The following is a 25,877-nucleotide window of genomic DNA, read 5'->3' as shown; positions in this document are numbered from 1 at the left end:
TGGGTCAAATAATGATTGATAATGTTTGCACACCACTTCCATGGTTTTGTAATTCACATTACAATTTATATAGCTACACATAGTAAGTGTATTTTAACAATATTGTCTTTTTGTAGTTTTCATATTTTAGTATGCACAGAAAAGCTTTTTTATTCTTGTATTTTGTGTTGAATAAACACATTTTATCACTGAGGAAGAAAGGACCTGCTCCGATGGGACAGTCGTCATGTGAACCGCGCTGGGACCAGAATCCGAGTGAATCCTAACCAGGGCTGGAGACAGAGCTTTAAACTGACTCGGAGTGTGTGTGTCTGTCTGTGTGTGTGTGTGTGTCTGTTTGTGTGAGAGGGAGATTGTGTGTGTGTGTCTGTGTGTGTGTGTGTGTGTGTGTGTGTCTGTGTGTCTGTGTGTCTGTGTGTGTGAGAGAGAGAGAGAGAGAGGGAGATTGTGTGTGTCTGTGTGTCTGTGTGTGTGTGTGTGTGTATGTGTGTGTCTGTGGGTGTGTGTGTGTGTGTGCGTGCGGGGTGGGGGTGCAGTTATAGGGTTTAATTAGAAAAGCCGAATTAAAAGAGCAGGTAAGAGTACAGAACTCAGGAGAGGTTATTAAAATATCCAGTACAGACACAAAGAGGATAGTGCATCTGGAAATGTTTAACATATCAAACTTCAAGCGCACTGGACAAATGAATGACAATGAGAAGATGGACGGTTAATGCAGGACTGAAGGGGTTACAACTGAATGCATGCTGTATAAGGAATAAGGTAAATGAGCTTGTGGCGCAGAATGAAATCGGCAGGTATGAAGCGATGGGCATCACAGATATGTGGCTGCAAGGGGATCTGAATATTTAATGATATTTATCCTATCGAAAAGATCAGTAGGCGGGCAGAGGGAGTGGGTTTGCATTATTAGTAAGAAATGAAATTAAATCAATAGTAAGAAAGGACGTAAGGTCAGATGGTGTAGAATCAGCCTGGGTAGAATTGAAGAACCACAAAGGTAAGAGAACCACAGTTGGAGTCTTGTACAGGGCTCCAAAGAGCAGTCAGGAGCTGGGGCACAAGATACACCAGGAGATAGAAAAGATGTGTAGGAAATGCAAAGTACAGTAATCATGGGTCATTTCAGTATGCAGGGGAACTCGGAACATTAGGTTGGTAGTGGTTCGCAAGAAAATGAATTTTAGGAATGTTTATGAGATGGCTTTTTGGAGCAACTTCTGTTGGAGTCCACTCGGGAACAGATGATACTGGATTTAATGATGCAGGATTCGTAAGGGAGATTCGTAAGGGAAACTTCGGAAGAAATTATCAGAACATGGATGAATTTATTGTGCAATTTGAGAGAAAAGATAGAATCAGCAATTTCAGCTGAATAAAGGCAACTGCAGAGGCATAAGGAAGAAGCTGGGTAGAAATGACTGGGAGAGGGGTCAAGCATGAAAGACAGGGGAACAGCAATGATAGCAGATTCCAAGATTAATTCAGGAGACACAGCAGAGATTCTTGTCGAGGAATAGAGGCATGGTACAGGAAGGATGAGACAGCCAGGGCTGACGATGGAAGTCAGGGATTGCATACAAGCAAAAGAGCAAGCATATAATGTGGTGAGGGACAGTGGGAAACGAGAGAATTTGGGAATCTTACAAAGACTAAAAGAGGGCAAAAAAGGACAGGGAAGATTAGATATGGAGGTAAGCTAACCAGTAATAGAAAGGAGACTGTAAGAGGTTCTTTCGATATATAAAGTGCAAAAGAGAGACAAAAGTGAATATGGACCATTGGATTATGGGCGGTACGGTGGCACAGTGGTTAGCACTGCTGCATCACAGTGCCAGAGACACGGGTTCAACTCCCGCCTCAGGCGACTCTCTGTGTGGAGTTTGCACATTCTCCCCGTGTCTGCGTGGGTTTCCTCCGGGTGCTCCGGTTTCATCCCACAATCCAAAAATGCGCAGGTTAGGTGAATTGGCCATGCTAAATTGCCCGTAGTGTTAGGTGAAGGGGTAAATGTAGGAGTATGGGTCTGGGTGATATACGCTTCGGCGGGTCGGTGTGGACTTGTTGGGCCGAAGGGCCTGTTTCCATACTGTAAGTAATCTAATCTAATCTAAAAATGATGCTGGAGAAACAATAGCCGAAAACAAAGAAATGAATGAGGAACTTTGCATCAATGTTCATGATGCAAGACACGAGTAATTTCCCAAAAAATGAAGAGAGTGATAGGGCAGAGCTGAGTATGGTGGTCATCACCAAGAAGAACATGCTAGAAAACTGAATGGCCTGAATTTGGATAAATCACCTGAACCATATGGACTACACGCCAGCAATGTAAGGGAGATAGCTGAAGAGGTAGTGAAAGTGAAAGTGGTGATCTTTCAGGAATGACTAAAATCAGGAAAGGCTGGAAAATTGCTAACGTGGCACTCCATTTAAGAAGGCAGTTAGGCAGAAGGTGGAAGATTACAGACTGATTAGCCTAACCTTGGTTGTGGGTAACATCCTGGAATCCATCGTGAAGGATGGGATTTCTGAATACTTGGAAGTATTTAGTAAAATAGTGCAAAGTCAGCATTGTTTCATCAAAGGGAGATCATGCCTGACAAACCTGCTGGAATACTTTGAGGGAGTAACGAGCAGATTTGACCAAGGAGAACCAATAGATGTTATCCACCTGCTTCTCTAAAATCCTTTGATAAGGTGCCACGCAGGAGGCTTTTGAGAAAGATTAGGGACCCTGGTGTTACAGGCAAGGTGCTAACTTGGATAGACACAAGGCTGCATGACAGAAGGCAGAGAGTGGGGATAAAAGTGTCCTTCTCAGGATGGCAGCCAGTGACAAGTGTATTCCTCAAGACTCAGTGTTGGGACCACAAAATTCGCTTTGAGCATTACTGGTCTACATGAAGGAACCGAGGGCATTCTGGCTAAGTTTTCAAACAGTGCAAAGATGGAATATAGGGATAGGTAGCATTGAAGAGGTGTTTTGGCTGCAGGAGGGCGCAGTAGCACCCTATAGCACCCCTCTGATGTTCGCCTTCCAGACCACCAACCTCAGGATACAACGCATCATCCTCCGCCATTTCTGATACCAACAGTCAGACCACACCACCAGAGATATACTTCCCTTCCCACCCCTCTCAGCATTCTGCAGAGACGAATAACTTCACAACTGCCTCGTTAGTTTCACGCGTTCCCCCATCCCACACCCCAAGAAGCCACCTTCCACTCCCGGCACCTTCCCTTGCCATTGCATGAGGTATTAAACATGTGCCAACAACTTCCCCCTCACCTCCATCCATGGCCACAAAGGATCCTTCCACATCAGACAGAAAATATCCTGTGCATCCAAACACCTCATCTCCTCTGTCCATTGCTCCTGGTCTCCTCTACACTGGGGAGACAGGATGTCAACTTGCAGAACAGTTCAGGGAACACTCTCCATCACACATCCAACAACCCCACTTCCCTGTGGCTGAATACTTCGCCTCCCCTACCACTCCTCCAAAGACATGCAAATTCTTGGCCTCCACCACAGCCACATTCTAGCCACCAGACGTCTGGAGGAAGAGTGCATCGTCTTCCACCTTGGAACACTTCAACCACATGGTATCCAGTGCAATTTCACCATTTTCCTCATCTCCCCTTACTCCACCTTAACCCAGATCTAACCCTCCAACTGAGCGCCACCTGTTGAACTGTCCTACGTGTCTATCTTCCTTCCCATCTATCCACTCCACCTTCCACTCTCACCACTCTCACCATTTAGCCATCGCCTTCCAAGCTACCTTCCTCCCAGCCCCTCCCATTCATCTCTCAACCTCCTTCCGCCCACCCAGTTCATTCCTGATAAAGGCTTTATGAAAGAAACGTCGAACTCTGTTCCTCAGAGTCCGCCTGACTGGCTGTGCTTTTCTAGCACCACACTTTTTGACTCTGATCTCCAGCATCTGCGGTCCTCACGTTCTCCTGCTGAAGGATTTGCACAGGTTGGGGAGTGAGCAAAGAAGTGGCAGGTGGACTATAATGTGGGCAAATGTGAGGTCATGCAGTTTGCCAGGAACAATAAAGGCATGGACTATTTTCTAAATAGCGAGCAAGTTCAGAAGACTGGGGGTGGGGGGAAGGGTGGGGGGGGAGGGGGGAGGGTTCTAGTCCAAGGATCTTGAAAGGTAAACCTGCAGGATGTCAGCAGTTGGGAAGGCAAATAAAATGATTCCATTTATTTCACGAGGGCTTGAATATAAATGCATGGATGTACTTCTGAGGCTCTATAAGATTTTGGTCAGGCGACATTTGGATTATTGTGCACAATTTTGGGTCTCATATCTCAGGAAGAATGAACTGGCCCTGGTGCATTTTCCGATGAGGTTCACGAAAGTGGTCCCAGGAATGAAAAGGTTAACATATGAAGAACATCTGAGGGGTCTGGGTCTATATTTGATAGAGTTCAGAAGGATGTTAGGACATAGAACATAGAAGAATACAGTGCAGTACCTGCCCTTTGGTCCTCGCTGTTGCACCGATCCAAGCCCACCTAACCTACACTAGCCAACTATCCTCCTGATGCCTATCCAATGCCCGCTTAAATGCCGATAAAGAGGGAGAGTCCATCACTGCTACTGGCAGGGCATTCCATGAACTCACGACTCACTGAGTAAAGAACCTACCCCTAACATCTGTCCTATACCTACCACCCCCCCCCCCCCCCCCTTAATTTAAAGCTATGCCCCCTGGTAATAGCTGACTCCATACGTGGAAAAAGGTTCTCATGGTCAACCCTATCTAAACCCCTAATCATCTTGTAAACCTCTATCAAGTCACCCCTAAACCTTCTTTTCTCCAATGAAAACAACCCCAAGTGCCTCAGCCTTTACTCATACGATCTTCCTACCATACCAGGCAACATCCTGGTAAACCTCCTCTGCACCCGTTCCAGTGCCTTCACATCCTTCCTATAGTATGGCGACCCAAACTGCACACAATACTCCAGATGCGGCCGCACCAGAGTCGTATACAACTGCAACATGACCTCAGGACTCCGGAACTCAATTACTCTACCAATAAAAGCCAGTATGCCATATGCCTTCTTCACCGCACTATTTACCTGGGTGGCAACTTTCAAAGATCTGTGTACATGGACACCAAGATCCCTCTGCTCATCCACACTACCAAGTATCCGACCATTAGCCCAGTACCCCATCTTTTCGTTACTCTTACCAAAGTGAATCACCTCACACTTAGCTACATTGAACTCCATTTGCCACCTTTCTGCCCAGTTCTGCAGCTTATCTATATCCCACTGTAACCTGCCACATCCTTCCTCACTGTCAACAGCTCCTCCAACTTTTGTATCATCTGCAAACTTGCTCACCCAACCTTCTAACCCCTCCTCCAGGTCATTTATAAAAATTACAAACAGCAATGGTCCCAAAACAGATCCTTGCGGAAAACCGCTAGTAACGGCACTCCAAGATGAACCTTGGCCATCAACTACTACCCTCTGTCTTCTTCCAGTCAGCCAATTCCTAATCCAAACCTCTAACTCACCCTCAATGCCATACCTCCGTATTTTTTGAAGTAGCCTACCATGGGGAACCTTATCAAACACCTTACTAAAATCCATCTATACCACATCTATCGCTTTCCCCTCGTCCACCTCCTTAGTCACCTTCTCAAAGAATTCAATAAGGTTTGTGAGGCACGACCTGCCCTTCACAAAACCATGCTGACTATCCTTGATCACATTATTCCTATCCAGATGTTCATAAATCCTATCCCTTACAATTCTCTCTAAGACTTTGCCCACAACAGAAGTGAGACTCACCGGCCTATAGTTACTAGGGTTATCCCTACTCCCCTTCTTGAACAAGGGAACCACATTTGCTAGCCTCCAGTCTTCTGGCACTACTCCTGTAGACAACGAGGACATAAAAATTAAGGCCAATGGCTCTGCAATCTCCTCCCTTGCTTCCCACAGAATCCTAGGATAAATGCCATCAGGCCCAGGGGATTTATCTATTTTCACCCTTTCCAGAATTTCCAACACCTCTTCTCTACATACCTCAAAGCCATTCATTCTACTTAATTGTGACTCAGTATTCACATCGGCAACAATGTCCTGTTCCTGAGTGAATACTGACGAAAAGTATTCATTCAGTGTCTCCCCAATCTCTTCAGCCTCCACACACAACTTCCCACTACCATCCTTGACTGGACCTATTCCTACCCTAGTCATTCTTTTATTCCTGACATACCTATAGAAAGCTTTAGGTTTTTCCCTAATCCTACCAACTAAGGACCTTTCATGTCCCCTCCTTGCTGCTCTTAACTCTCTCTTCAGGTCCTTCCCGGCTACCTTATAACTCTCAATCGCCCCAATGGAACCTTCACGTCTCATCTTTACATAGGCCACCCTCTTCCATTTAACAAGGGATTCTAATTCCTTATTAAACCACTGCTCCCTCACACGACCCTTTCCTCCCTGCCTGACAGGTACATACTTATCAAGGACACTCAATAGTTGCTCCTTGAACAAGCTGCGCATATCAATTACGCCCTTACCTTGAAGCCTACTTTTCCAAGCCACGCAACCTAAGTCATGCCTCACCGCATCATAATTTCCCTGCCCCCAAGCTATAACTCTTGCCCTGCAGTGCACACTTATCCCTCTCCATCACGAGAGTAAAAGTCACCGAATTGTGGTCACTGTCCCCAAAGTGCTCACCTACCTCCAATTCTAACACCTGGCCTGGTTCGTTACCCAGAACCAAATCCAGTATGGCCTCACCTCTTGTTGGCCTATCTACATATTGTGTCAGGAAACCCTCCTGCACACATTGGACAAACACCGACCCATCTAACGAACTAGAGCTATAGCTTTCCCAATCAAAATTAGGAGGTCTAATTGAAACCTACAGTATAGTGAATTACCTGGAAAGGGTGGATGTTGGGAAGATATTTCCAATGGAGGGGAGACTAGGACCCGAGGGGACAGAGTAAAGAGAAGACATTTTCAAACACAGATAAAAACGAACCTCTTCAGCCAGAGAGTGGTGAATCTAGGGAATGCATTGCTACAGAAGGCTGTCGAGGCCAGGAAATTGAGTATATTTAAGAGTAAGACAGATAGGTTCTTGATTGTAAATAGGATGAAGGGTTACAGATAGAAAGCGGAAGAATGGGGTTGAGAAGCTTAACAGCCATCATTGAATGGTGGAGCAGGCTCAATGGACTGAAAGGCCAAATTTCTGCTCCAATGTCTTCTGGTCGTATGGTTAATATTGACTCTCCTCATTCCTCATTGGAGATGTATCCTGGAATTTGATCTTCTTATGCTTTATAAAGAGTAACATCCTAATACTGATGACTGGGAAATATCATGTTCCCTCCCTCCGGTCTCTGCAGCTATGTCCCCAATATCACAATCACACTGAAATTGAAAACCAGTGCATGGTACTTAATCACAGTTGATTGACATCGACAACATTAACAGCATGACCCTCACCTGCCCTCTCTGATCCTCGACTGACCATCTGAGTTGTGGGTCACATCATATTCTCTGTTAACATATTCATATTCTTTTGTCTGTTATAACTCATGTTGTCGTAGGCACATTTGCCTGTCTGATTATGGACTAGAAAAGTTCTCTCCATATTTTACTCACATTATAATCACTGATCAGTAGCTACAGACTGTATGTTTCCATTTATAAACGCAGAAACTTGTTTATGTTCTGACAATCCTTTGACATTACTCCCATATCCAAGGCAGATTGAATGATTAAACGCGATCAATCTACCATCTCCAATGTTCCTTCTCTCAGCCACCCCCATATATCTCAAGCTAAATGAGTAAATTTTAAACGTTCTTTTGAATTTTAATAAAATCAATATTGAACATAAAGGGCTGAAATTGATCTATTTGTTCAGTGACTGTGATTAATGTCCATCTCCAAATTATCATAGTAGAGAGTTTCCATCGTTGAAATATAAATGAGCTCTATTCAATGTGTTATTCCATTGTTTGGGTAGGAACATCACTGACAGCACTAACAGGGATCAGCAGCACGAGAGAGAGGGGGAGGAGAGATCAGAATCTTTGAACATTAGACAGGAACGTTAAAATAATTGTTTATAATCTGAGGACCATGGATTGGAATGTTCCAACAATGGATCCGAATCTGGGAACATTACACTCGAATGTTCCAACAATGGATCAGAATCTGAGAACATTAGACCGGAATGTTCCAACAATGGATCAGAATCTGAGAACATTGGAATGAAATGGTCCAACAATGGACAGGAGTTTATCCTCAGGTCTTTACTGGCTTTCTCAGCCTTGGATATCATTAGCATATCGTATCCAGGATATCCTTTGGATTATTCAAGGTGGTTACTATCCCATCCTCGCGATAGTTGGTGTTCCTGGTAAGTCATTATATTTGTCTACTAAACCGGGTTAAACTGAATTTCTGCTCATGATATGCACATTTTGGAAAGTGCAAGTGAATATCTTCATTTCCAAACAAAAATTCATTTCCTTATATATTTTAACTATCAAACTACGATTTATAAATTACTCACTGATATGCGAGAAGGAACCGGACTCTTCTGAAACTCCATAATCCATTTTGCCCTTCACAGATTTACATCTCCATGTCCTCCCCACTCACCAATCCTGTCCAATACCACCATCATGATATCCCAGTCTCGTCCTCAGTCTCAGTGCAATATCTGAATAAACCATTTGTGCCTTTGTTCAATCCGGATGCAACAGTTTCACGTTCCTTGTAATCACATGTCCGTCACTAAATAAATGTTATTGAGAATGTTTAACTTGTTCTCTGCACATAAGGGAAGACAGTTTATGGTGGTCAAGCCATTGACTCATAATCTACAGCCACAGGATAATGGTCTGTTGATATCTCATGAAGGAAATTTGGGATTTTAAAAGCAACCATTGCCATTTGTTATAAAAAGAAATCTGCTTGCCTCAAGTCCTTTAAGGAAGTCAATGTATCATGCTTCCCTCGTCAGGTTTCCGTGTGACTGCTGTGATGAACACGTGGGTGTACTATATCTTTCAGAGAATTAAAAACCAACAATAACTGTCTGACAGCACCAAGAGTTCTGAAAAATAGATATAATGTTACATTTGGTTGAACATTTGGTTGAACAATGTTACATTAGCTCATTATCTTAAAACAAATTCGGCAAAACATTTTAAATTATACCCCAAAATATCCACCTCCAAACAAGTTTCAATTTATTGTATTGACAATCTTAACAGCCAATGATACAATCAATAGTTTGGCGGTACAAGACCATGGAAAATAGAACAGTTGAGAGGAGAACTGCCAAGCTACCAGCATGCAAAGGCTGCCTGAAAAATAGCTCTCATTTCGGTCCCTTTATTGATTAGTAACTGGTGAAGCAGGATCCCCAAGAAGAAAATAAGACAGGAATATGGAGAAGAACTAAAAGCTTCCTGGATTTGAGATAAGAAGTTTCGTTTCGTAAATCTAAAGTAGAAGTCTTATCGGACTAGTATTGTGGAGGGGGAGGTTAAAAGACAGGTTAGAGGAAGAAGTTGTAAAAAGTCGTTCGTTTATTATTCTCTGATATACTTTAAGAAATAAAGTTGTTAATTTATACTTTAAATAGATTTGGACTCTAGAATTATCGCAGATTACTGTATGGGATAAATGTTTTCTCTGTTGCTGGTTTTAATGAAGCAGGAAGATTTGTCCTGTGTTGTAGCACCACAAACCCATAGCTATGCGTTTTACACTTTACGGTACTGTGGAACAGCTGAACCAGCCACTCAGTTCAAGATCTGCATAACATGCTGCCCTGACCAGGGCTTCATACATCCTGTGAGAGAAGAACAAAGGTAAAGATAACTCCCTTTCTCTGCCTGTTTTCTATATTGCTACATATCATTTCCATTCAGGTACGTGATCATCCCCTATTTTAGGTGTATTCAATCTCATTGAAATTCTCCCCGAGAGTGACGCACATCTCCATAGGTATCTCTGGTGCTGGCTTTATTGATGCTGACGTGCAGATGTAAGGGACTTATAAATTCCATGTCAGTCATAGTGCATGGAGAAGGAATGGCTTTTTGTGGCACAGGAAAGAAATGGCGATGTCGAAGTGAGAGAAAAGGATTATTGTGATCATCCCTGAGAGTGTTGTTGAGGCAGTATTTGGGGTACTGTGGATAGACTTTCTCTCAAGTTTCACCAGACTAATCCCTGGGATGATGACACCATGAGCAGTGAGTGAAACCCAGTGAGAGAATAAGAGGTGGTTGCATTGAACCTTAAGAGGGATGGACAATCTCTCATGATGTTCTAAACAGACACTGATACGGTGATAAGTTGCATGGCTCTTTTCACTCAGAGTACATGATTTTCGATAGTTTAAGAGCCTCTGAGAACGTTTACTCAACCACCTCCACTCCCTACTTCAACTGAGACACAGAGAGAAAGAGAGGAGAAAGAGAGGAGAGACAGAGAGAGAGGTTCAGGCTTTTGAATAAACTCTCCCAACATTAATACAGTTCAATTAGTGCGTGATCCTGCAAAGAACATCATGTTATCCGTAATCCCAACAGCAGCACAATACATTAATTATAAAAGAGTTAACTCTTTCCAGCATTGTAGAGAGAGGGAAAGTCTTTTTAAGCCACAGGAAAGAAACGGAACATAGAACATAGAACATAGAAGAATACAGCACAGTACAGGCCCTTCGGCCCTCGATGTTGCGCCAATCCAAGCCCACCTAACCTACACTAGCCCACTATCCTCCATATGCCTATCAAATGCCCGCTTAAATGCCCATAATGAGGGAGAGTCCACCACTGCTACTGGCAGGGCATTCCATGAACTCACGACTCGCTGAGTAAAGAACCTACTCCTAACATCTGTCCTATACCTATCCCTCCTTAATTTAAAGCTATGCCCCCACGTAATAGCTGACTCCATACGTGGAAAAAGGTTCTCATGGTCAACCCTATCTAAACCCCTAATCATCTTGTACACCTCTATCAAGTCACCCCTAAACCTTCTTTTCTCCAATGAAAACAACCCCAAGTGCCTTTCCTCAGCGGAGATGTCTAAGAGGAAAGAGTTATTGTGATCATCGCTGAGAGTGTTGTTGAGGCAGTCTTTGGGATATTGTGGACAGACTTTCTCTCCTTTCTAAGGAATGATCGCCTTGCCACAGAGAGAGTGCAATGGAGTTTCACCAGGCTAATCCCTGGGATTATGGTACCATGAGGAGACAGTGAAGATTAATCTCTGGCGTTGTGAGAGAATAAGAGGCTATTCCATTGAAACTTGAGGGGGAGGGACAGTCACTCACGATGTTCTAAATAGACACTGGTACGGTGCAAAATTCCATGGCTTATTTTTTACTCAGGTTGCATGATTGTCGATAGTTTAACAGCCTCTAAGAATATTCCCCTCAGTCCACACCCAATCCACATGTCGCATGAGAGAGACAGAGGGCAAGTCTTTGAATAAACTCTCCCCACATTAATACAGTGCATTTGGTGTGTGGTCCTGAACTGAAAGTCTCGTTATCCGCAATCCCTACAGCAGCCACAATATCTTCATGCTAAAACAGTTCATTATTCCCATCAGATTCTGACCTCCATGGAGATGATGGGTGTGTCTTTCCGGCGATGGAAGATGCCTCCTTGAGACTTGGCACAAATCGTTTGGCTTCCCTCCTCATTGCCAGCAAACTACGTTAAAACAGCACACGTTCTACAATCAATGGAACCATAATTAACATAATGGAGTCCTCTATCAGTGCAGTCTCGGTTTCATTGGTTTGTCATGTTGAATATCAATGACCCCCTCTTGTTCCTGTATAACTGTCTCGTGGGGAGGAATAGCCTCCTCCTGGTCTCATGGAACATGTTTAGGGGTCTGACTGGGCTCTGCCTGCTCCTGTTTAACAGCTCGATGCACTGAACAGACAGTGTAACAGGCAGGAGTATTGAATATGCTGTCACTCTTTCTGTTCCTGAATGCAAGCTCATACCCGTGTGCAACCAGCTTGAGATGCTGAATGAGCTCCTCTTTTAACTGTGGAAATGTGCAGTGTCTGACTGTGCTGTTACATAAATGTTACCGACACTTTAACTGCACAAACCGGTTTGCTGTCCGGGTCTTGCTGCACATGGACACAGAATGGTTCAGGAGCTGAGGGGGGACAAAATGTTTTGAACATTCTGTGATCTTCAGTCATCAGACCTACTTCAGATCTTATGGTGGAAAAATACATTGGTGGAGCAGCTGAAGATGTTTGTGCTGAGGAGGCTAACCTGAGGATCTCCTGCAGAGGCGACTGACCCCAAACCTCTTTATTTGTGTTCTGAAAGACTCCTTCCAGTGGGAAGCTTACACCTGATCCACATTCATTTCAAACAAGTAGGTGGTCCCGAAGCCATCCTCAGTCAAATACTGCCTTGGTATCAAAGCCTTGGTATCAAGCTCTTTCCTGAGCCCCTGTGTTCGCGTCTTGTTCACATCAATACGTGACAGTGTATGTGTAGGGAGGGCTTTCCTCTCACATAAGGTCATCACTGTCAGGAATTATCTGGGCTGGAGACCTAAGGAAGCTATATCACTGAAAGCATTTAAGGAGGAGGGAGATGGATTTTTGACCTGTCAGAGAGTTAAGGAGTGAAGAATTGGGCATTAAAGAGGAGTTACTGTCAACAGTAGATCAGCCATGATGTTATGCAATGGCTTGATCATCCGAACGACCAGATCCTGTTCCTTTTGTCCTCATATTCAGTAATTGCAAAGTTAATGGCTGTAATTTTCCTGAATGTTCTTTATTGAACGTTGCAATCAGAGAGAGTAATGTATTTTGTGCGTCATCTCTGGTTGAGGTATGGGGACTATATTCACGGTGAATCTGGGTCTATAATATCACCAACAAATGAACTAGAAGTTGCTGAGAGGAAACACTCTGTAAAGAGACTAGAGGCGTCTTTTGAACCAAATAACATTTTCCAACCGACACTAAACCATGTGTGACAGTCTTGAGGGACTGGATGAGATCCTGTTTTACTGTTGACCAGGTATTTGGAGCAAGTGGCCTCCACCTGTTCCTTGCAGGAGCTGTGAGGGTTTGAATAGAACATGGCAACACAGGACTAAGCAGCAGGAGTGGGCCATTAGATACTTTGTCACCGCTCCATGTGCTTTTGGTCACAGCAGCACGCTTCAGTCTGTATACCATTTTACTACATACCAAAACCAACTTTGAATAAATGCAAACATCCAGGCACCACAATCCTCTGGGGAAGGGAATTTCCACTTGAACAGCCCTTTGAGAAGTTCTCATTAGTGTTCCAACAAATGTTGGAGAGTCACTATGTCCTTTTCCAGTCCCACTCCTCCACTGGTTACACCCATCTTAAAGGCAACCAATTTAGTGAGGTGACTAACGATTTAGGTCTTAGACTAGGCTATTTTCTAGAAAGATGTGAGACAAAGAAAGTTGAACTAATAACAAATGGTAAAATGATAGAGTGCCCCAAATATTATTCTGCCTTTGAAGTTATTCTGCTCACACAAGCTGCTGGTAGTGGGATTTCTTTCTGGAACAGTGGGATTTGGCTGAATTCCCTTCATTTTAGGCAGTGCAGAGATTCCAATGAATCCTCACTGGGAATCCTTCACAAGTGGTAGAGATGACGCAAGGATTTTATGGACTCACACTTTGCTATCTGGCGGAACAAAGTAAGAGAGAGGGATCAATCGGCTGCTGCTTCTCAGATAGGGAACAGTTTTCTCCCTCTCTGTGTTGGAACATACAATTTTGTCAACTGAACACCAAACTGTGTGCTCTTCTGGAACAGTCACTGGAAAAACTGATTATGGATTATAGGCAGGTGAGACATTGCTCTTGTTGTACATAATTCCTTCCAATCGCAAAAAATGTCCCCACTTTATAATTTGATGACATGCTTACATGTGTCTGTGTAATTTGTAAATATTGGTAGGTGTCTTCATAGTATGTGTGTTAATATCAATGCATGTTTTTCTTAAAGTTTACTCTCTAGCTTTAGTCTCCCTGATAGGAGATAATATGCATCCAGCTGATACACTTTTCAGAAAGTCATGGATGGTTCAATACAATTTCTCAGCTAAGATCAAAACTGCTAATCCCCCATAACAAAAGGCCGGCATTCCAGGAATGAGTAAAGGGAAACCTCTTTGAAAATCTTTGAAAATAATTATATCTTTTTAATTTAGTTTAGGGGATCAATCCTGCACACAGTACATCAGATGTGGCCTCATCAATGCCCTGTACAGATGCAGTAAAACATTCCTGCAATTTAACCTTTTGCCAAAATAAGCATCATTCCACTTACCTTCAAAATTACTTGCTGCATCTGACTTTGCATGGTCCATGTCGCAAGAATATGGAAACCTCCTGTATCACAGAGTTCGGCAATCTCTCTCAATTTAAATTGTTTACCATTGTTCCATCTTTCATGCCAAAATAGACAATTTACCTGCTGAAGGTTTGCGCACTAACCTTCCCTGCCTGTATCACATTGCAAACTCATTACCTCCATTTGACGACACATTGAATGACCATCTTGGTGTACAAGCTAATTGAGCTCCAAGCCATTCCCTCCCCTTCCTCCAGATCTTTGATCATTGATGACCCTACAGTGATCTCTGAGGCACTCCATCAGTTACAGCTTTGCAGCCTGAAAATAAACAGTTATCTCTACTCTCTATTTCCTGTTATCGACATCTTCCCTGTTCCTGTGTACCAACTCAGCTGGGTTGAATGGCCTCCGCCTGGAATGTGTAGTGTACTGAACGAGCTGAATTACTTCATTCTATATTCCTGTGTAATTCCTTAGAGGGGCGGATTGGTCTTCTCCTGTGTCATTGTAACGATCCTGTCTGACTGAACGGAGTGGTCCCCAACCCTGTAACAGCATCGAGGGGTGGATTGAGGGAACAACACATGAGATAGGGACAGCAGTATATCACTGTAACAGCCTCGAGGATTGGATTGAGGGAACAACACATAGGATAGGGACAGAAGTTGCCCATATGGCTGCACAATTCAGAATGCTCATGGTTGATCCGAGTGTGTCTGACCATCCATTTCCTGTCTATTCCCAATAAACACTAACCCTTCTGTCCAGTAAAGATCAGTCGAGCTCTGCCTTGAATATCTTCAATAAGCGAGCCTTCACTGCTCCCTGACGATGAGGACACCACAGGTAGCACAACACTAAAGTGAACGGGACGTCCTTATTTCATTGTGGGACTGTTATTTTAAAACTGTGTTAACTGAACATCAAATCACCACCTCTTTTCAGACATAAGGACAGAATAATTAGGAATAATTAGGATCATTATCCATTCCAGACTCCAAACCTATTCCCACTGTCCCTTTCTAATCAAGTATGTATTGCACCCAGCCTCTGCTACTGTCTCAGGAAGAGAATGCTTCATAGCATAATACCGCAGGAGCATTAAGGAAATGAGCAGTTTGAGCCATTCAGCCTATCGAGTCGGAAATTCCGTTCAATAATTTCTTATATGCACCTCGCCCTCATTCTTCTGCCTTCTCCCTAGCATCCTTGATCCCCTTACAAATCAAAAACATATCGATTTGTGTCTTAATGACACGAGTGTCTGTGCCTCTGTGTATGTGAGTGTCTGTGCGTGTGTCTGTGTGTGTGTCTGTGCCTCTGTTTGTGAAGGTCTGTACGTGTGTGTGCCTGTGTGTGCCTTTGTGTGTCCACGTGCTTGTTATCTGTGTGTTTGCGTGTCTACATCTGTCTGTCTATGTTTCAGCCTGTGTTTTTAGCTGTATTTATGTAGATTTGTATGACTGCATATGTATTTGTGTATTTATACTCTATTGTGTACTCTCCTTCGTTCATTGTCACAAGCTTCAAACATTGTTTCAATCAGACTGCACACATTCACTCCATGAACCAAACTGCACGTGTTAATTCAATGAGTAGAACTTCTCTCATTCATTCAATGTGTCAAGCTTAATGTTTTCATTCAATGAAACAAGTTGCATTCATTGAATCATTGAATCAAACTACAATAATTGATTCAGTGAACCAAACCTTATTCTTCTTTCAATCGAACAAACCTAACTCACTTATTTAGTGAATCCTACTACACTCAACGAAACAGACTGCACATGATAGTTCAATGAGTAGAGGTACTCTCATTCGTTCAATGCCACAAGTTTAACGCATTGATTCCATCAAACAAATTGCAAACATTTATTTCATGAGCAAACTGCATTTGTCAATTCAATGAATACAGCTACTCATTCATTCAATGGCACAAGTTTCGCGCATTGACTCTAACAAACTGCACACGTTCACTCCATCAACAAATCTGCCCGTTTTAATTCAATGAGTAGAGCTTCTCTCATTCATTCAATGTGCCAAGCTCACCGTTTTCATTTAATAAAACAAACTGCATTCATTGAATCATTGAATCAAACTACAATCATTGATTCAATGAATCAAACCTTATTCCTTGTTTCAATCGAACAAATTAACTCACTTATTTAGTGAATCTTTCTAAAGTAAATCAGACAGCACACGATAATTTAATGAGTAGAGGTACTCTCATTCGTTCAATGCCACAAGCTTAACGCATTGATTCAATCAAACAAATTGCACACATTTTATTCATGAAGCAAACTGCAATTGTCAATTCAATGAATACAGCTACTCATACATTCAATTTGCTTCACACATTGTTTCAATCAGACTGCGCACATTCACTCCATGAACAAAACTGCACGTGTTAATTCAAGGAGTAGAGCTTATCTGATTCATTCAGTGTCAAGCTTAATGCTTTCATTCAATGAAACAAACTGCACTCATTTAATCATTGAATCAAACTACAATAATTGATTCAATGAATCAAACCTTATTCCTTGTTTCAATGAAACAAACTTTACACGCTTATTTAGTGAATGAAACTGCACAAGTTCATTCAATGCAAGAGGCTGCACTTGTCAATTCAATGAATAGAGCGACTCTCATTCAATCAGTAGGTCAAGCTTAACGCTTTCATTCAATGAAACAAACTGCATTCCTTGAATCATTGAATCAAATAAAATAATTGATTCAATGAATCAAACCTTATTCCTTGTTTTAATGGAACAAACGTAGCTCACTTATTTAGTGAATCTAACTACACTCAATCAAACAGACAGCAAATGATAATTTAATGAGTTAGAGGTACTCTCATTCGTTCAATGCCACAAGCTTAACGCATTGAGTCAATCAAACAAATTGCACACATTTAATTCATGAAGCAAACTGCATTTGTCAATTCAATGAATACAGTTACTCATTCATTCAATGTCACAAGCTTCACACATTGTTTCAATCAGACTGCACACATTCATTTCGCTTTCATTTAAAGAAACAAACAGCATTCTTGATTCATTGAATCAAACTTTAAGGATTGTTTCAATGACTCAAACGTTATTCAATGTTTTAATGAAACAAACTTAACACGCTTATTTAGTGAAATAAACTGCACACGTTTATTCAATGAAAGAGGCTGCACTTGTTAATTCAAAGAGTAGAGGTTCTTTCGTTCAATGCCACAAGCTTAAGGCATTGATTCAATCAAACAAATTGCACACATTTAGTTGAAGAAGCAAACTGCATTTGTCAATTTAATGAATACAGCTACTCTCATTCGCTCAATGTCACAAGCTTCACACATTGTCTCAATCAACTGCACATGTTCACTCCATCAACCAAACTGCCCGTTTAATTCAATGAGAGAGCTTCTCTCATTCATTCATGTGTCAAGCTCACCGTTTTCATTGAATGAAACAAATTGCATTTATTGAATCATTGAATCAAACTCCAATCATTGATTCAGTGAATCAAACCTTATTCCTTGTTTCAATCGAACAAACCTAACTCACTTATTTAGTGAATCCTACTACAATTAATGAAACATACTGCACATGATAGTTCAATGTGTAGAGGTACTCATTCGTTCAATGCCACAAGCTTAACGCATTGCTTCCATCAAGCAAATTGCAAACATTTATTTCATGAACAAACTGCATTTCTCAATTCAATGAATACAGCTACTCATTCATTCAATGGCACTCGTTTCGCGCATTGACTCTAACAAACTGCACACGTTCACTCCATCAACCAATCTGCCCGTTTTAATTCAATGAGTAGAGCTTCTCTCATTCATTCAATGTGCCAAGCTCACCGTTTTCATTTAACAAAACAAACTGCATTCATTGAATCATTGAATCAAACTACAATCATTGATTCAATGATCAAACCTTATTCCTTGTTTCAATCGAACAACTTAACTCACTTATTTAGTGAATCCTTCTAAACTAAATCAAACAGACAACACACGATAATTTAATGAGTAGAGGTACTCTCATTCGTTCAATGCCACATGCTTAACGCATTGATTCAATCAAACAAATTGCACACATTTTATTCATGAAGCAAACTGCAATTGTCAATTCAATGAATGCAGCTAATCATTCATTAAATGTCACAAGCTTCACACATTGTTTCAATCAGACTGCACACAGTCACTCCATGAACTAAACTGCACGTGTTAATTCAATGAGTAGAGCTTCTCTGATTCATTCAGTGTCAAGCTTAATGCTTTCATTCAATGAAACAAACTGCACTCATTTAATTATTGAATCAAACTACAATAATTGATTCAATGAATCAAACCTTATTCCTTGTTTCAATGAAACAAACTTTACACGCTTATTTAGAGAATGAAACTGCGCAAGTTCATTCAATGCAAGAGGCTGCACTTGTCAATTCAATGAATAGAGCGACTCTCATTCATTCAATGTGTCAAGCTCACCGTTTTCATTAAATAAAACAACCTGCATTCATTGAATCATTGAATCAAACTACAATAATTGATTCAGTGAACCAAACCTTATTCTTCTTTCAATCGAACAAACCTAACTCACTTATTTAGTGAATCCTACTACACTCAATGAAACAGACTGCACATGATAATTCAAAGAATAGAGGTACTCTCATTCGTTCAATGCCACAAGCTTAACGCATTGATTCAATCAAACAAATTGCACACATTTAGTTCATGAAGCAAACTGCATTTGTCAATTTAATGAATACAGCCACTCTCCTTCGCTCAATGTCACAAGCTTCACACATTGTTTCAATCAAACTGCACACATTCTCTCCATGAACCAAAGTGTACGTGTTAATTCAATGAGAGAGTTTCTCTCATTCATTCAACGTATCAAGCTCAACGCTTCCTTTCAATTATACAAACTGCACTCATTGAATCATATATTCTAACTACGATTATTCGTTGTTTCAATGGAACAAACGTAACTCACTTATTTAGTGAATCCTACTGCACTCATTCATTTAATGAAACAGACACTTCAATGACTGGAGGTTCTCTCTTTCGTTTAAAGCCACAAGCTTAACTCATTTTTTTTAGATTAGTTTACTTTTAGATTACTTTCCAGTGTGGAAACAGGTCCTTCGGTCCAACAAGTTCACACCGACTCGCTGAAGCCCAAGCCACCCACACCCCTACATTAACCTCTTACCTAACACTACGGACAATTTAGCATGGCCAATTCACCTGACCTGCGCACATCTTTGTGACTGTGGGAGGAAACCGGAGCAGCCGGAGGAAACCCGCGCAGACACGGGGAGAATGTGCAAACTCCACACAGACAGTCGCCTGAGTCAGGAATTGAACCCGGGTCTATGGCGCTGTGAGGCAGCTTGCTAACCACTGTGCCACCGTGCCGCATTGATTCAATCACACAAATGCACCCATTTAGTCCATGAAACAAACTGCACCTGTTCATTCAATGAGCAGAGCTCTTCTCTTTCATTCAATACCACGTGCTTAACGCTTTACTTCAATGAAAGAACCTGCATTCATTCATTAATTGATTCATATTTCAATCATTGATTCAAAGAAACAAACATAATTCATTGAGTTAATTGTACAAACTTCACTCATTTGTGGATTTAACTGCATTCATGCAATTAATGAATCAAACTGCAAACATTCATTCAATGAGGAACACTGCAAGTCCTATTCCAATGAATCTAGCTTTTGCCATTCATTCAATGAAAGAAACTGCACGCGTTCATTCAATGATACAAACTGTATGCATTCATGAAATGAAACAGACTGCACGTGTCAATTCAATAGTGAAGCTTTTCTTGTTTATTCAATGTCTCGAGCTTCGCACTTTCATTCAATGAAACCAATTGCATTCATTCAATCATTGAATCAAACTGCAATCATTGAGTCAATGAATCAAACAGTATTAATGGATTCAATCAAACAAACTGAACTCATTTACTTCCTGAATCAAACTGCACTTATTCATTCAATGAAATGCACTGTATGTCTTTATTAAAAGAGTCGAGCTCCGGCCATTCATTCAATGCCACGAGCAAAACGCTTTCAGTCAATGGAGCAAACTGCACTCATTTATTCAAAGATGCAGACCGCGTCTTAATTCAAAGAGTAGAGCTTTTCTCATTCATTCAATGGGTTTCATTGAATTAACACTTTCATTCAATGATACAATCTGCATTCATGGAATCATTGAATCAAACTACTATCATTGATTCAATGAATCAATACTTATTCCTTGTTTCAATGAAACAAACTTAACACGCTTATTTAGTGAATGAAACTGCACAAGTTCATTCAATGCAAGAGGCTGCATTTGTCAATTCAATGAATAGAGCGACTCTCATTCAATCAGTAGGTCAAGCTTAACGCTTTCATTCAATAAAATAAACTGCATTCATTCAATCATTGAATCAAACTACAATAATTGATTCAATGAAACAAACCTTATTCATTGTTTCAATCGAACAAACCTAACTCACTGATTTAGTGAATCTTACTTCACTCGTCCATTCAATGAAACAGACAGCACATGATAATTCCTTCATTCGTTCATACACTCTTTCGTTCAATGCCCAAATCTTAAGGCATTGATTTCATCAACCAAATTGCAAACATTTATTTCATGAAGCAAACTGTATTTCTCAATTCAATGAATACAGCTACTCATTCACTCAATAGCACAAGTTTCACGCATTGTCTTTAACAAAATGCACACGTTCACTACATGAACCAATCTGCCCGTTTTAATTCAATGAGTAGAGCTTCTCTCATTCATTCAATGTGTCAAGCTCACCGTTTTCATTTAATAAAACAAACTGCATTCATTTCATCATTGAATCAAACTACAATAACTGATTCAATGAATCAAACTTTATTCCTTGTTTCAATGGAACAAACTTGTTTAGTGAATCCGACTGCACTCATTCATTCAATGAAACAGACTGCACATGATAATTCAATGAGTAGAGATTCTCTCATTCGTTCAAAGCCACAAGCTTAACGCATTGATTCAATCAAACAAACTGCACGCATTTTGTCCATGATATAAATTGCACCTGTTCATTCAATGAGTAGAGATCTTCTCTTTCATTCAATGCCTCGTCCTTAACGCTTTACTTCAATGAAACAACCTGCATGCATTCATTCATTCATATTTCAATCATTGATTCAAAGAAACAAACGTAATTCGTTGTGTTAATTGCACAAACTTCACTCATTTGTGGATTTAACTGCATTCATGCAATGCTTGAATCAAAGTGCAAACATTCATTCAATGAGGAACACTGCAAGTCCTATTCCAATGAATCTAGCTTTTGCCATTCATTCAATGAAAGAAACTGCACGCGTTCATTCAATGACACAAACTGCATGCATTCATGAAATGAAACAGACTGCACGTGTCAATTCAATAGTGAAGCTATTCTTGTTTATTCAATGTCTCGAGCTTAGCACTTTCATTCAATGAAACCAACTGCATTCATTCAATCATTGAATCAAACTGCAATCATTGAGTCAATGAATCAAACATTTCATTCAATGGATTCAATCAAACAAACTTAACTCATTTACTTCGTGAATCAAATTGCACTTATTCATTCAATGAAATGCACTGTATGTCTTTATTAAAAGAGTAGGGCTCTGGCCACTCATTCAATGCCACGAGCAAAACACTTTCAGTCAATGGAGCAAACTGCACTCATCTATTCAAAGATGTAGACCGCGTCATAATTCAATAAGTAGAGCTTTTCTCATTCCTTCAATGGGTCAAACTACACGCTTTCATTCAATGATACAAACTGCACTCTTTGAATCATTGAATCAAACTACAATCATTGATTCACTGAATCAATCCTTATTCCTTGTTCTAATGTAACAAACAAATCTCCCTTATTTAGTGAACCAAACTGCATATGTTCATTCAATGAAAGAGGCTGCACTTGTCAATTGATTGAGAAGAGCTACTCTCATTCATTCAATGGCACAAGCTTAACGCATTGATTCAATCAAACAAATTGCACACATTTTATTCATGAAGCAAACTGCAATTGTCAATTCAATGAATACAGCTACTGATTCATTAAATGTCACAAGCTTCACACATTGTTTCAATCAGACTACACACAATCACTCCATGAACTAAACTGCACGTGTTAATTCAATGAGTAGAGCTTCTCTGATTCATTCAGTGTCAAGCTTAATGCTTTCATTCAATGCAACAAACTGCACTCATTTAATTATTGAATCAAACTACAATAATTGATTCAATGAATCAAACCTTATTCCTTGTTTCAATGAAACAAACTTTACACGCTTATTTAGTGAGTGAAACTGCACAAATCCATTCAATGCAAGAGGCTGCACTTGGCAATTCAATGAATAGAGCGACTCTCATTCAATCAGTAGGTCAAGCTTAACGCTTTCATTCAATGAAACAAACTGCATTTATTGAATCAATGAATCAAACTACAATAATTGATTCAATGGATCAAACCTTATCCATTGTTTCAACGGAACAAACGTAACTCACTTATTTAGTGAATCTAACTACACTCAATCAAACAGACAGCACATGATAATTTAATGAGATAGAGGTACTCTCATTCGTTCAATGCCACCAGCTTAATGCATTGAGTCAATCAAACAAATTGGACACATTTAATTCATGAAGCAAACTGCATTTGTCAATTCAATGAATACAGTTACTCATTCATTCAAATTCACAAGCTTCACACATTGTTTCAATCAGACTGCACACATTCACCCCATGAACCAAACTGCACGTGTTAATTGAATGAGTAGAGCTTCTCTCATTCATTCAATGTGTCAAGCTCACCGTTTTCATTTAACAAAACAAACTGCATTCATTGAATCATTGAATCAAACTACAATCATTGATTCAATAAATCAATCCTTATTCCTTCTTTCAATGGAACAAAGATATCTACCTTATTCAGTGAACCAAACTACATACGTTCATTCAATGAAAAAGGCTGCACTTGTCCATTCATTGAGAAGAGCTACTTTTACTAATTCAATGGCACAAGTTTCACGCATTGTCTCTAACAAACTGCGCACGTTCACTACATGAAACAAACTGCCCGTCTTAATTCAATGAGTAGAGCTTCTCTCATTCATTCAATATGTCAAGCTCACCGTTTTCATTAAATAAAACAACCTGCATTCATTGAATCATTGAATCAAACTACAATCATTGATTCAATGAACCAAACCTTATTCCTTGTTTCAATCGACCAATCTAACTCACTTATTTAGTGAATCCTACTACACTCAATGAAACAGACTGCACATGATAATTCAAAGAATAGAGGTACTCTCATTCTTTCAATACCACAAGCTTAACGCATTGTTTCAATCAAACTGCACACATTCTCTCCATGAACCAAACTGTACATGTTAATTCAATGAGAGAGTTTCTCTCATTCATGCAACGTATCAAGCTCAACGCTTCCTTTCAATTATACAAACTGCACTCATTGAATCATAGATTCTAACTACGATTATTCTTTGACTCAATCGAACAAACGTAACTCACTTATTTAGTGAATCCTACTGCACTCATTAATTTAACGAAACAGACACTTCAATTACTGGAAGTTCTCTCTTTCGTTCAAAGCCACAAGCTTAACCCATTTTTTTTTTAGATTAGTTGACTTTTAGATTACTTTCGAGTGTGGAAACAGGTCCTTTGGCCCAACAAGTTTACACCGACTCGCCGAAGCCCAAGCCACCCACACCCCTACATTAACCTCTTACCTAACACTACGGACAATTTAGCATGGCCATTTCACCTGACCTGCACATCTTTGGACTGTGGGAGGAAACCGGAGCAGCCGGAGGAAACCCACGCAGACACGGGGAGAATGTGCAAACTCCACACAGACAGTCGCCTGAGGCAGGAATTGAACCCGGGTCTATGGCGCTGTGAGGCAGCAGTGCAAACCACTGTGCCAACGTGCCGCATTGATTCAATCAAACAAATACACCCATTTAGTCCATGAAACAAACTGCACCTGTTCATTCAATGAGTAGAGCTCTTCTCTTTCATTCAATGCCTCGTGCTTAACGCTTTACTTCAATGAAACAACCTGCATTCATTCATTCATTCATTCATATTTCAATCATTGATTCAAAGAAACAAACGTAATTCATTGAGTTAATTGTACAAACTTCACTCATTTGTGGATTTAACTGCATTCATGCAATTAATGAATCAAACTGCAAACATTCATTCAATGAGGAACACTGTAAGTCCTATTCCAATGAATCTAGCTTTTGCCATTCATTCAATGAAAGAAACTGCACGCGTTCATTCAATGATACAAACTGCATGCATTCATGAAATGAAATAGACTGCACGTGTCAATTCAATAGTGAAGCTTTTCTTGTTTATTCAATGTCTCGAGCTTAGCACTTTCATTCAATGAAACCAACTGCATTCATTCAATCATTGAATCAATCTGCAATCATTGAGACAATGAATCAAACAGTGTTAATGGATTCAATCAAACAAACTTAACTCATTAACTTCGGGAATCAAACTGCACCGATTCATTCAATGAAATGCACTGTAGGTCTTTATTAAAAGAGTAGAGCTCCGGCCACTCATTCAATGCCACGAGCAGAACGCCTTCAATCAATGGAGCAAACTGCACTCATTTATTCAAAGATGCAGACCGCGTCATAATTCAATGAGTAGAGCTTTTCTCATTCATTCAATTGGTCAAACTTCACGCTTTCATTCAATGATACAAACTGCATTCTTTGAATCATTGAATCAAACTACAATCATTGATTCACTGAATCAATCCTTATTTCTTGTTTCAATGTAACAAACATATCTCCCTTATTTAGTGAAACAAACTGCATATGTTCATTCAATGAAAGAGGCTGCACTTGTCAATTCATTGAGAAGAGCTACTCTCATTCATTCAACGGCACAAGTTTCACGCATTGTCTCTAACAAACTGCACACATTCACTACATGAACCAAACTGCCCGTCTTAATTCAATGAGTACAGCTTCTCTCATTCATTCAACGTGTCAAGCTCACCGTTTTCATTTAATAAAACAAACTGCATTCATTGAATCATTGAATCAAACTCCAATCATTGATTCAGTGAATCAAACCTTAATCTTTGTTTCAATCGAACAAACCTAAATCACTTATTTAGTGAATGCTACTACACTCAACGAAACAGACTGCACATGACAGTTCAATGAGTAGAGGTACTCTCATTCGTTCAATGCCACAAGTTTAACGCATTGAATCCATCAAACAAAATGCACACATTTATTTCATGAAGCAAACTGCATTTGTTAATTCAATGAATACAGCTACTCATTCATTCAATGTCATAAGCTTAACAAATTGTCTCAATCAAAC

Source organism: Chiloscyllium plagiosum, unplaced genomic scaffold (assembly GCF_037043375.1).
Source record: "Chiloscyllium plagiosum isolate Xiang-an unplaced genomic scaffold, Cpla_swu_hap1 HiC_scaffold_24, whole genome shotgun sequence".
In the NCBI taxonomy this organism is placed as follows: Eukaryota; Metazoa; Chordata; class Chondrichthyes; order Orectolobiformes; family Hemiscylliidae; genus Chiloscyllium; species Chiloscyllium plagiosum.
The sequence above is the reverse complement of the archived record's forward strand: the minus strand, read 5'-3'. Positions refer to the sequence as shown.